This window comes from Epinephelus lanceolatus, chromosome 11 (assembly GCF_041903045.1).
Source record: "Epinephelus lanceolatus isolate andai-2023 chromosome 11, ASM4190304v1, whole genome shotgun sequence".
NCBI lineage: Eukaryota > Metazoa > Chordata > Actinopteri > Perciformes > Serranidae > Epinephelus > Epinephelus lanceolatus.
Genome location: NC_135744.1, coordinates 38715003 through 38726352, shown reverse-complemented (window position 1 = coordinate 38726352; position 11350 = coordinate 38715003).

Genomic DNA, 11350 nt, shown 5'->3' with positions numbered 1-11350 from the left:
AACAATAAATTCATTATCAATATATGAAGAAAAGGTAAAAAAAAAACAAAAAACAGTAAAATAAAAATCAGAAAAATGAGAAAAACTATATTTGTAGAAACTTACTATTAATTGAATGAAAGGTATTATTGTTAGATTAGATTATTATTTATTTCAAACATGTAAACTGAAATGTCATAAGAAACAAAACAAACAAAAGATTCTCAACACAATTTCGCAATTTGGTTTACATTTCCGAAAAGGAGTGGGAAGAAGTACATACTTAATTAATCCCACCCCCTATCCATAAATCCCTTTTTTCTTAATTAACTAGCTTCTCATTACAATAATTAACAGCATAAACTTTTCATTTCAATTAACAAAGTCTTACAAAATTTTTCAAAAACATAAATTCACAGTCAACATATACCAAAATACAATTTTACAAAACAAATGTGAGGTAATCTAGGAAAATAACTAGCACCATAAATAAATAAGGCAAACAATATACTAATATACTGCTAAGGATTGTCGTGACTGTACCTTTTGAAAATCATTTCTTTTTATCTTTTTTTAAATTGCTTCATGTTTGGACATGTCTTGAGTTCCCCATCCAGACTGTTCCATAACTTCACTCCCCAAACAGAAATAACTAAACAAAAAAACAAAACAAAAAAAACAAAAACTTTTCCTGGTCGTACGAAAACTTGGATTTTTAAAATTGAATGACCCTCTTAAATTATAAATTAAAAATAGGAACAAACTTTCCCCCAAAAAAGACAAACAAACAATCAAAAAGGTTCCAGCAATAACAATAATTAAAAGGAATAACTAAAAGTAAGATGTATGTGAGGTTTAATATTTTTTGTTTTAGTGACTTTGTGAAAGCAAATCCACACTTTTTTAAAAAAAATCTGTTTCATGTTGTCTGAAGGCACATGTCAAACAAAAAATATAAAGATAAAAGAAGCAGATTTTCTTCACAGAGACAAAAAAATAATACAATGCATTAATACATTCCACATGCAGCATGGGAAGAACTAATCAGAATTACTGAGGTGAAATCTTTATTTTGTATGATTGAATTATTTTTTATTTTGCTCACAGTTTAATATTCATGATTCACAAATTGCTCTTCAGATATATGGAAAGATAAAGTAGTCTGTTGATGTCTGGTACAAATGTAAATTACAAACATTCAGTGAAGAGAATTTAACCAAAAGCCAAAGATCTTTTGGATGCATGAGTATAAAAAAAACTATAAAAAAATCTTGGGACAGATTTTACTTATGAAGCTTGGAACAGAAGACAGTTCTGTTCTAATACGTTATATTATGTGTGACACGTTTAATCTCTGCAACAGGTGTTTGTTTTTTTTTTTATAAGTTCATGTGGGCAGGGAACTAACTAACTGACTAACTATAGGAAACTGCTGTTACTCTACTGTTATCATCACCAAAAAGTTACTGTAAATAAGAATAAATGACCACAACACTGCTTTTATTCTGCTGTGCTGCAGACTACAGATGGTGATATGTGCAGATCTGTGTCCTCATGAGCCACTAGATGGAGTGTAGAGTTGCCACATGGGGATGCATTGCATATTGCCTGTTTGACTGAGTCTATTACATCATGTAAGATAGCTTGTTAGATAGTCTACAGAAGGGTCCGACACATGGATGCAGAAAGAGAGAGCTCCTACCTTTTCAACAGGAGCCATTATGTGTTTAATTCTTTTTGGGAGGACACACTTTGACCACTGCTTTATGTTTGTGATGATGTCATCATGCAGTTTTTGGACCTGTGCTTTTGTTTTTCATAAATATTTCTATATTGGTAATATGGTGCATTTACTATTCATTGTTTCAACTAAAAAAAATAGAAATGTTTTTTAGACTTTTGTCACTGATTGTATTTTTTCCACTCTGGAACATTGGAAACAAATACAACTGAAAGGCCATAATACATAAAATAACTAGAATAAACTAGTTATTATTATTACCTATATAACTGTTACAGCAAAGCTGACTGAGAGCCCAGTGATAGAAATAGTTTGACAATGAAAAATGTTTATAATCAGCAGCTTCCAATCAATTCCAGCGGAAAACTAGGACATCTGGGCTGCCACTCAGTACTCAGCTCATGTCCAAACATTTATACTGAATTAAAAACAGCTTTTTCTGATCAGAAAACTATACATACACCTTAAACCAACTCTGAAACTTGTGGGGATCCAGTTCCTCCACTCTGTTCGTGAGAATACTGTGTAAAAGGACATCATATATAACAATCAGAGGCTTTGAATCTAATCAATATAAATGGTTATGAAAAAAGTCTCTCCTTCCAACTCTGTGAAACAAACCGGGTCCACAAAGGCCCCCCGAGCTCGTCTTGCTTACTGGGCAAATCCACCATTTAACGGCTTTCAACTGTGATTTGCTGACCAGCTGCTGACTTGTGTTTTCATCCCAGTGGCCCATTGCCATTTCACTGGTGATTACACTGCTAAAGAGCTCCAGAGAGCTGGACAATGCCCGAGAGCTTTACATGTCACCAGTGTCATCGGCCTCAAAGAATAGGACGCTGCCATTGAACGAAATATCAGCCTGTTTACAGTGAGGGGCCACGATGGGCGGGCAGGGGCAGGGGGGGATGAGCGTGTGTGTGTGTGTGTGTGTGTGTGTGTGTGTGTGTGTGTGTGTGTGTGAGGGTGTGTGTCTACATGTCAATACCTACAAGAGACTGTGGCTGTGAATGCAGAGGCTTTGGTGTGTGTGTGTGCGTAGGGATTATGTGGTCTGAGGGTGTGTGACGGGTGCTACAAGACAGAGGTTGAGCGTGATGCATTCACAAATAGTTTTATTCACTTACTCAAAAACAAACTCTGGTGTGTTGGCGATGAACAGCACACATGAGTCAAGTTATAGACGCACAACGGTCAACGTGTGGTCTGTCATCAGGCCAACATCTCATTGTGCTATTGAAGTGCCGCAGACACACACACACAGTGCATTCACATCTGTTTGAACACAACAAGTTTTAGAAGATCGACCATTCAAAAAATACAACTTTAATGCAATAAACAAGCAAATACACATCATGCTTTTCCCAAATTAATTAGTTTGTGCTTATGAATGCACGCTTGTTCTGGCTGGCAAATCTCAAATCTCAGACGTCAGCCACATGCTTTTGGAAGCATGAACAAAAAGCGATTTCAAAATGGCCCCCGCTCCCATCTGCACCACTGTGTGCTTGTAAATTTTGAGGAGTGATGAGCTTCACATATTGTTCCCCAAACAGAACAAAACACGAAACATTTCATCCGGTTTTCAGAGCACCACAGGAGCCATATTGTCATCATGGTAAATATGGAGCTTCAACCAAGCGAGCTAAGTTTAGCATAAATAGGAACAGGGGAAACAGCTAGCCTGGCTCCGTCCAAAAGAAGCACCTCTATGAAAACATATTTAATTTGTTTAATCCAGATTAAAACTTAAATGTAAAATCGACACAATGTGCTTTTACGGAAGTTAAATTCTGGACCCTTTCTTGGCTGGGGGCAGTGACTTCCTGTAGTTTCTGCTGATTGCCTGGCAGCCTCACAGTTACGACGAGACCACAGGAAGTAACTGAATCACCTTCACATTACACACACTAGGGTGACCATATTTTGATTTCCAAAAAAGAGGACACTCGGCCGGCCACGATAGCCTACTTAAATGAAACTTGCAGTTTACTCAAAGATGCCTTATAATTTTAATATATTTAAAGTTTATATGTATGGATAGAAAATTCAGTTATATTACAAAATAATATCTCTCAAAGACAGAAATTCAGATAGGCCCCAGTAGGGGACACACACACACTAGAGTGTGGCTACCTGATCCGACCCGACCCCGACGGGTCCCGACGGTAGGCCTACCCGACGGGTCAGGCCGGGTTCGGTCAAAAATGTATAAATTGTATTCGGGCTCGGGTCTGATTCAGTCAGCTTTCAGTGAAAATGTAGTGTAAAAATAAATATAATCCTATTGTATGTCCTGTTTATTGCTTGGGGACTGTTATTTACGTGACAACACCTGAACACAACACACACACATTGGCTGTTTGTTTCTACCTCTCCCTCGCTGGAAGCCTCGGACCTCCCGCCGCCTGCTCCCGTCTCAAACATGGAGGTCTCCCTCTCCGCAGAGCACCCACGGCGCACGTGACAACTGTGAGACACAAACTCACTGCTTTAGTCATTAAATAATGTCGGGCTTGGTTCGGTTTCGGACATAACAGCACAGAATGACTGTCGGGTTTGGACAGAAATATGCGTGCCGCACTCTAACACACACACACACACACACACACACACACACACACACACACACACACACAAGGAAAACCGGACATTATCATCAATTTATAAACACCCCCCGGACGCCCCGGACAGGACGTGAAAAGTGGACATGTCCAGGCAAAAGAGGATGTTTGGTCAGCCTAACACACACAGTCTCACATCTTTAAGAATTATATGCAGAAACTTAAACAATAGATCAAATCAGTCACATTGATCCATTAATGGGGAGAACCGATCCACTGTGGGGTCACTTCAAGTGTGGGAGTGTGTGTGTGTCCATGTACCACAAGCTGTGTGTTGTGTTGATGTTGTTACGAACCGGGACAAACAGTCACCTGGCAGGGACATAAAAGAGAGAGAGAGAGAGACATAAAGAGAAGGGAGGGGGAGGGAGTAGAAGTCCCCACTGGTGTGACACTGATGTGTCACAGCTTGTTGTTCAAATACAGACCAAGAACACACAAACACACAGCGTCCGTGACAAAACACGTTTTTAGTGATAAAACCTGACTTCTACAAATGGGAATAACAACACAATACTAATAAAAAGACTGCACATAAATTAACTAGAACTTAAAAAACAGCATTACACATATCCCAAACAGTCCCCAAATGTAAGGCAGGCGCTCCTTCAGTGTTTCCAACATCCATTTTTGTTTAAAGAGCAACTTGACACCGCTTGAAAATCTTGTTATTGTCGACCTCCAGCGCTTTGACGTGTCACCTTGCTGCAGCGATGTAGATGTGAAGCTACTCTAGGACACAGTGACATCACTGTTGGGTGTGGTAACAGGTGCCACAAAGCACATTTCTGACCACACCCAGCCACACCTTCCCTAGTGTGGTCAGAAGTGAAACAGACGTTCAAAAAAAGGTTGTAACATGAGCTTTTGTTTGAAATGACATAACATTTTGTAGGTGCACCTTTATGTTCCTTTATATATGTTTTAATCTCACATATTGCCGAATTGCAAGAAGCATTTGTGCGTGTTTTTTTCTTTTCCAGTTAAATGGAGAGTTACAAAACTCAACCATAAAGACAGAAATCTACCAACTGTTATCTGGCACTGATTTCCACACACTGACATTGTATTCAGGCAGGATTCTGACATTTAACTATTTGCTTTTCTCACCTGAAGGACTGAATGTCTGACGGCCATGTAAATAGAATGTAACAGCCAGAGGCTTAACAGCAGCCAGAGGAGGGAGGCTGGTCCAGTCTTGCCCACCACACCCCAGTCAGTTGGAGGCTTTTGGTTCTTATCTGTGGGATTTTGGGGGTGTTGGTGCTGCATTTTCAAATGGGGTTTTGTGTTGTATTGCAATGAATGCGGTTCTTTTCATTTATAAGTTCATGGCCTGAACTCAGGACAGTGCAGATTGACTCCAAATTCACCACTGGGGAACATTTTGGTGATTTTCAGGTGAAAAAATGTCACGATTTTGGGTTGAAATAGACTTTAAATAAAAAAAACAAAGCTCTGTCTCCACTTCTACCTCCTAAACAAATTCTCCTTTTCAGGTTTTAAAGTTCTTGTGTCTAATGTGACAAGTAATGAACATTTAATCACAAGTTTTCTGATTTTCAATAATAAACTGTCATATTTATAAGCATTTATATACTATAAAGTCAGTCACACAGGCCGAGTGCCAGCCAATGAGGGCTGATTGGACTCATGACTCAGCACAACCCATCACTCTAGCACAGGTATGAGGAAAATATGTGTTAGGTGTGTGTGAGTGTGTGACAAATGTGAATTCATGACGCTCACAAACTGCACCAGAGCAGTTTCTCCTTTTAGTAACAGCACTTTCCTTATCCTGTTAACACGCCCATCATTCAGACACAGAGGAGTACAACCAATGCTACACCCTCTGTAATAATGTAACCATGTACAGTAGACACTAACAAACTACACACATGCCATGATCTCTGCTGACTGACAGCATATTTTAAGTTATAGTCACAAACACTCAAAGAATCCTGCAGGCCGTGTGCTACAGCTGAAGTCTTTATATGGAGCCAGAACAGTGACAGAACGTTTTGGCAGTGAAAATAAAAATTGGCAGTGAAAAGGGAAACATTAGCACTGAAGAAAGATCCACTGAAAACCCAAACACACTCATGAGGAGCACGGGGTTTTGTTGAGTATGATCTTTTTTATTAGTGTACACAGTTTAATCCCACTGAGTGTGAGTGGACGTCCACACATGTTGGAGGTCGATTAAAGGCCTCAGTGTGCTTCAAACAAAGTGCTTGTTGGATCATCTTACTGATGAGAGGGCTTTGACAAACGATATTTTGCAACTTCAAGGAAAACTGACAATCAAATAACCACATCATGCAACTGAACATACACGTGGAGGTGGACTCTTTTTCTGAAATCTTTACCTCTACACATCCATTTCCATTATTTTCCATGGCCAAGAGTGCAACATCATGTGGGCCATTATCTCCATTTGTAAGATTAAACATGTCCCACCCTTCTCTCTCACCTTCAAGTGTGGCCATTCAAGACCAGGCCATTAAACTTTTGCCTTAAAATGTGGTCTGACCACTTTTTTTTTATATAAACTTCTTTCTTTGAAACGTACTGAACCCATGACATCTTCAGATAATTGTGAGCAGCCGCCCCGGGGCCATGCTTGCACAAGTAAAAAGAAAGTAAGAATATTCTGTGCATGTATAAACACAACTTCCATGTTTTAACTTTAATTAAAAAAGGGATTTGAAATGACATAGTTTAAAAAAATCCCGCCCAGGGAAAAAAAAAACAAAAAAAACAATGAGCGGCTGGTTTCATCTGACAGTAGCTGTAGTATGGGTGCCGGCTTGTAGCTGATGGTCTTTGTTCATACATGTAGAAGTCATAACTCCCTGCAACTGTACCTGACATGGACGCATGATTAATGACTGTGGAGGGTTCAAACATGTTATGTCAGGCCTAATGTCAGTGTGAACTGTTATAAATGTTACATCAAGATAATAATGCGTAATTTCATATAGTTTAAACAGTAAATATAACACACTACTGTCATTTATTGATTATATTATTTATTCTGTACATTCAATTATCTTTATGATTTATATTTTTGTGCTGTTTGGTTAGAGGCTAAACTGAATTTGTTGTACTGACACTTTGAGTATGTTTTGACTGTGTTCTTAAGTAAGGTTTTGGATGCAGACCTTTTACTTGTCCTGTACTTTTACACTGTGGTACTGCGACTTTAGAATATTGGAGAACTTGTTCCACCACTGACAAAAAGCGATAGTATCTCAAGAAGCCACTTAGTATTCAGATCCTTTACTTTAGTGAAAGTACTGATACCATATTGTGGAAAAACTCAGTTACAAGTAAAAGTCCTGCATTCAAAACCTTACAGTAGTAAAAGTATGTAGCCTCGTCTTTACTTTAACTATCAAAGTAAAATTTTCCCTGGTAGTGTTTTACTATTATATGTGATGTTTTTGGATAAATATCACTGCTGCATTAATGCGTATGTTGCATTTTACTGTTGTAGATATTTAATCCATTCAGAACACAATTATGTACCAAAGACTAAAAAATAAAAAATAATATAAATAAATAAAATGCTGTAAAAGCACTCACAAATCATTAGCAATGTTTTTAAATAAAGTACTTTATTTATTTATTTTTATTTGAATGTAGAGACCACCTAATGGTAAACACGACTCATTTTCATAATCACGGAATAAAGTGATGTTTTAACACATTGCATTTATTTTTTGTATTGTATTTATCAGCCCTTCAAAATACCCTCAATTTCTGAATTATTTCCAGAAAACAGTATGTTGAAAACGTCCTGAGGTCAGTATCCTGTGACCATGATCAGTGGGATGCATTGAAAGATGATTATTTCATTAGAAAATCAAACCAGAACAGTATTTCCCTATTCTGTTTATGTATGGATTTTTTTTTTTTAAATTCTGAGTAAAAACTATCAGTCTTACATGCGATATTTTTACCTGTTTATGTAATATGACATCTCATGTTTAATTTAAAAGCTGTTTAAAAACCAACCTTAACAATATCATCAATAGATTAAAATGTGCCTTGTGCTTCCTGCTTGCCTCACAGCTGTCCATGTTTGTTATAAAATGAATGTGGCTCTACTGCAGTCCACTTTAGATGATGTAGAACACTGTGAATTGTCTTATAGACATCCCATTAAATAAGTCCATGCATCTGGGTGGAGTTGGATGACAGTAATCATAGATCAGAACATCCTAGAAAAGTTATGTCAATTGGAATGGACTGAGGATCTGAATATGTTAACCGATGACTTTGACATTGTGACCGGTGTAAGACAGGGTTGCATCCTGTCACCCTTGCTCTTCCTTAAGCCTGATTTATGGTCCTGCGTTAAATCAACGACGTACCTCGTAGGGTACGTGGCTACGCAGGAGGCTCGCCGTAGCCTGACGTGCACCTCCCAAAAAATGTAACTACACGTCGAGGCGACGCAGACCCAGCACAGACCGCTGTGATTGGTTTGCTTGGTAGCAATGCATTTCCGGTTCCGTATTTCCAGATTGCGCCATCCCCGCCATCTTTAAACATCTTCTGTTGCGATGTAGATGTTGCAACATTAACATACTTTCTTCGACATCCAACAACTCCAGCTCCAGCAAGATTGTCTCTCTCTCGGTCGCCATTGTTCACTGTGACCAGAAAAGCCGGAAGCTAAACAAAGAATCAACTAGAGACGACGATAACCATTCAGGAAAGGAACGCAGCCCCCTACCGCTCTGATGGTGAATTGCACCGTGACGAAATGGAGTGACGGAGAAGTTCGAAGGGTTCACGATGGTGTCACGGCAACGACGTAGGTACGTCGTAGGTACGCCGCAGGACCATAAATCAGGCTTTATTGTTGTTGATTTTGTGATGAGAAGGACCCTCGCCGGGACGAACTTCGGCATCAGGGCAGACTGCATGACCTGGACTTTGCAGACAACCTGGCTCTGATTAGTCATACCCACATTGCACTCCAGGAGATGACCAGCAATCTCCAAGAGCACGGAACAAAGGTTGGTCTACAGATCAGCCACAAGAAGACCAAGGCCATGATCGTTGGACGGGATCAACACCACCCACCACTCACTCTAGGCGAGTATGACATTGAGTATGTCGAGAACTTCACATATCTTGGCAGTAACATCTCGAGTACAGGAGATGTGGAGGAAGACGTACGAATGAGAATCAGCAAAGCTGCAGGAGTGTTTCAACGGCTCCGCAACGTGTGGTCGTCCAAAGCTATCACTACGGCCATCAAGCTACGCCTGTATATGTCAGTGGTCATTCCAACAGCGACCTACGCCTGCGAGAGGTGGATGAGGACTGCCAGCATTACCAACATGTTGGATGTCTTCCACCAACGATGCCTCAGAACCATCTTGAGGATCTCATGGCGAGACCACATCAACAATGATGAGGCGATGAGAAGGGCAGGGGTGGCGCTACTGTCTGACATGGTCTCTGACAGGAGAAGAAGAATGGCTGGACACGTATTCCAACTGCCAAGACAGAGACCAGCGATGTGGCAATAGACTGGGTGCCTAAGGGCGGCAAGAGGAAGAGAGGGAGGCCAAAGAAGACGTGGAGACAGACGTTTAAGGAAGACCTAAGCGAGATGGGTGTCAGCTGGCATGGTGCAAGGACGGTCGCCAGGGACCAGAGCAAATGGAAGGGTCTCGTCACCCAATGTTCCAATAGGAACAGGAGGAACTAAGTCTAAGTAAGTGGCTCTACTGCAGTCCACTTTAGATGATGTAGAACACTGTGTATTGTCTTATAGACAAGTCATTAAATAAGTCCATGCATCTGGGTGGAGTTGGATTACAGTAATCATAAATCAGAACACCCTAGAAAAGTAAATGTCGATTGGAATGGACTGAGGATCGGCATGGGTTAAGGTTGTGCTAAATTTAACTCCCTTATATGCTGTTGGGTAATTTAATCTACAGCAATGCATCATGTTCTATAAGATCATCATATGTTTGTAGCGTGGCTGTCCTGTGAGGAGCGTGTATCGCTAAAAAGTCAACTTTTCATGCTGTGTGACGATTCATTTTCCACCTGATCCAGGAAGGTTTTATATCGTGTTTTTTTTTGTCATAAGAAGAAAGAGCATTTTGTCAACACATTAAGGGAATAGCCTGGCACAATATTTTCCTCTGACATGTCGTGGAGCAGAAGTACAAAGTTGTATAAAATGGAAATACTCAAGTAAAGTACAAATAGCCTGCCTTAAGGTTGTGTGCTACTGCAGTACAGTAGCTGGGGCTACTTGAGTAAATGTACTTTGTTACAGTCACTGTTAAACACACTCTGAGTCCAACTCTTATTATATAATCAACCACACAGACTATAAATGGGTCCTTAATGTTGAGCCACACGCTGGATGTCACTGAACACAACACAACACAACACACACACACACACACACACACACACACACACACACACAAACAACTGAAACTGACTCAACTCATACACACATTTAAACTCCCAGTCTGTTATGATGCAGTTATGAATCTTCAGGGGAAAAATGTTAAAATTCAGTGGAAACCTGGACCCAGAGCGTGAACACACACGTGCAGCTCCGGTGTGGACACGTGTGTACCGTGTACGAACAGTGAAGAGGGGGTTAAGGTGCTTTTTTCCCCAACTTCTTTTGCAGATTTTAGATAACAGAGAGACATAAAACAGACCAGTAAGAGGCGAGAAACAGTCAAGTCATTATCACATTGTTCTAAAGACTGCTAGTTGAACTAAACTGCTTGTGTTTTGGGCAGATATTTAAAAGGTAACGGAGGTTTGTGGACGCGTTCAGAGGGCGAGACCAACGTCATCTTGGGACTCCGAGCTGCGTTCATTGAAATCGGAAAATCTAGTTTGTCTTAGAAATACATTACATGAACAAAAAAGTAGACTGAAAAATAGATACAAATACATAAATAATATAACATTAAATGAATTTAAGTTGAATTAACTGTCAAAG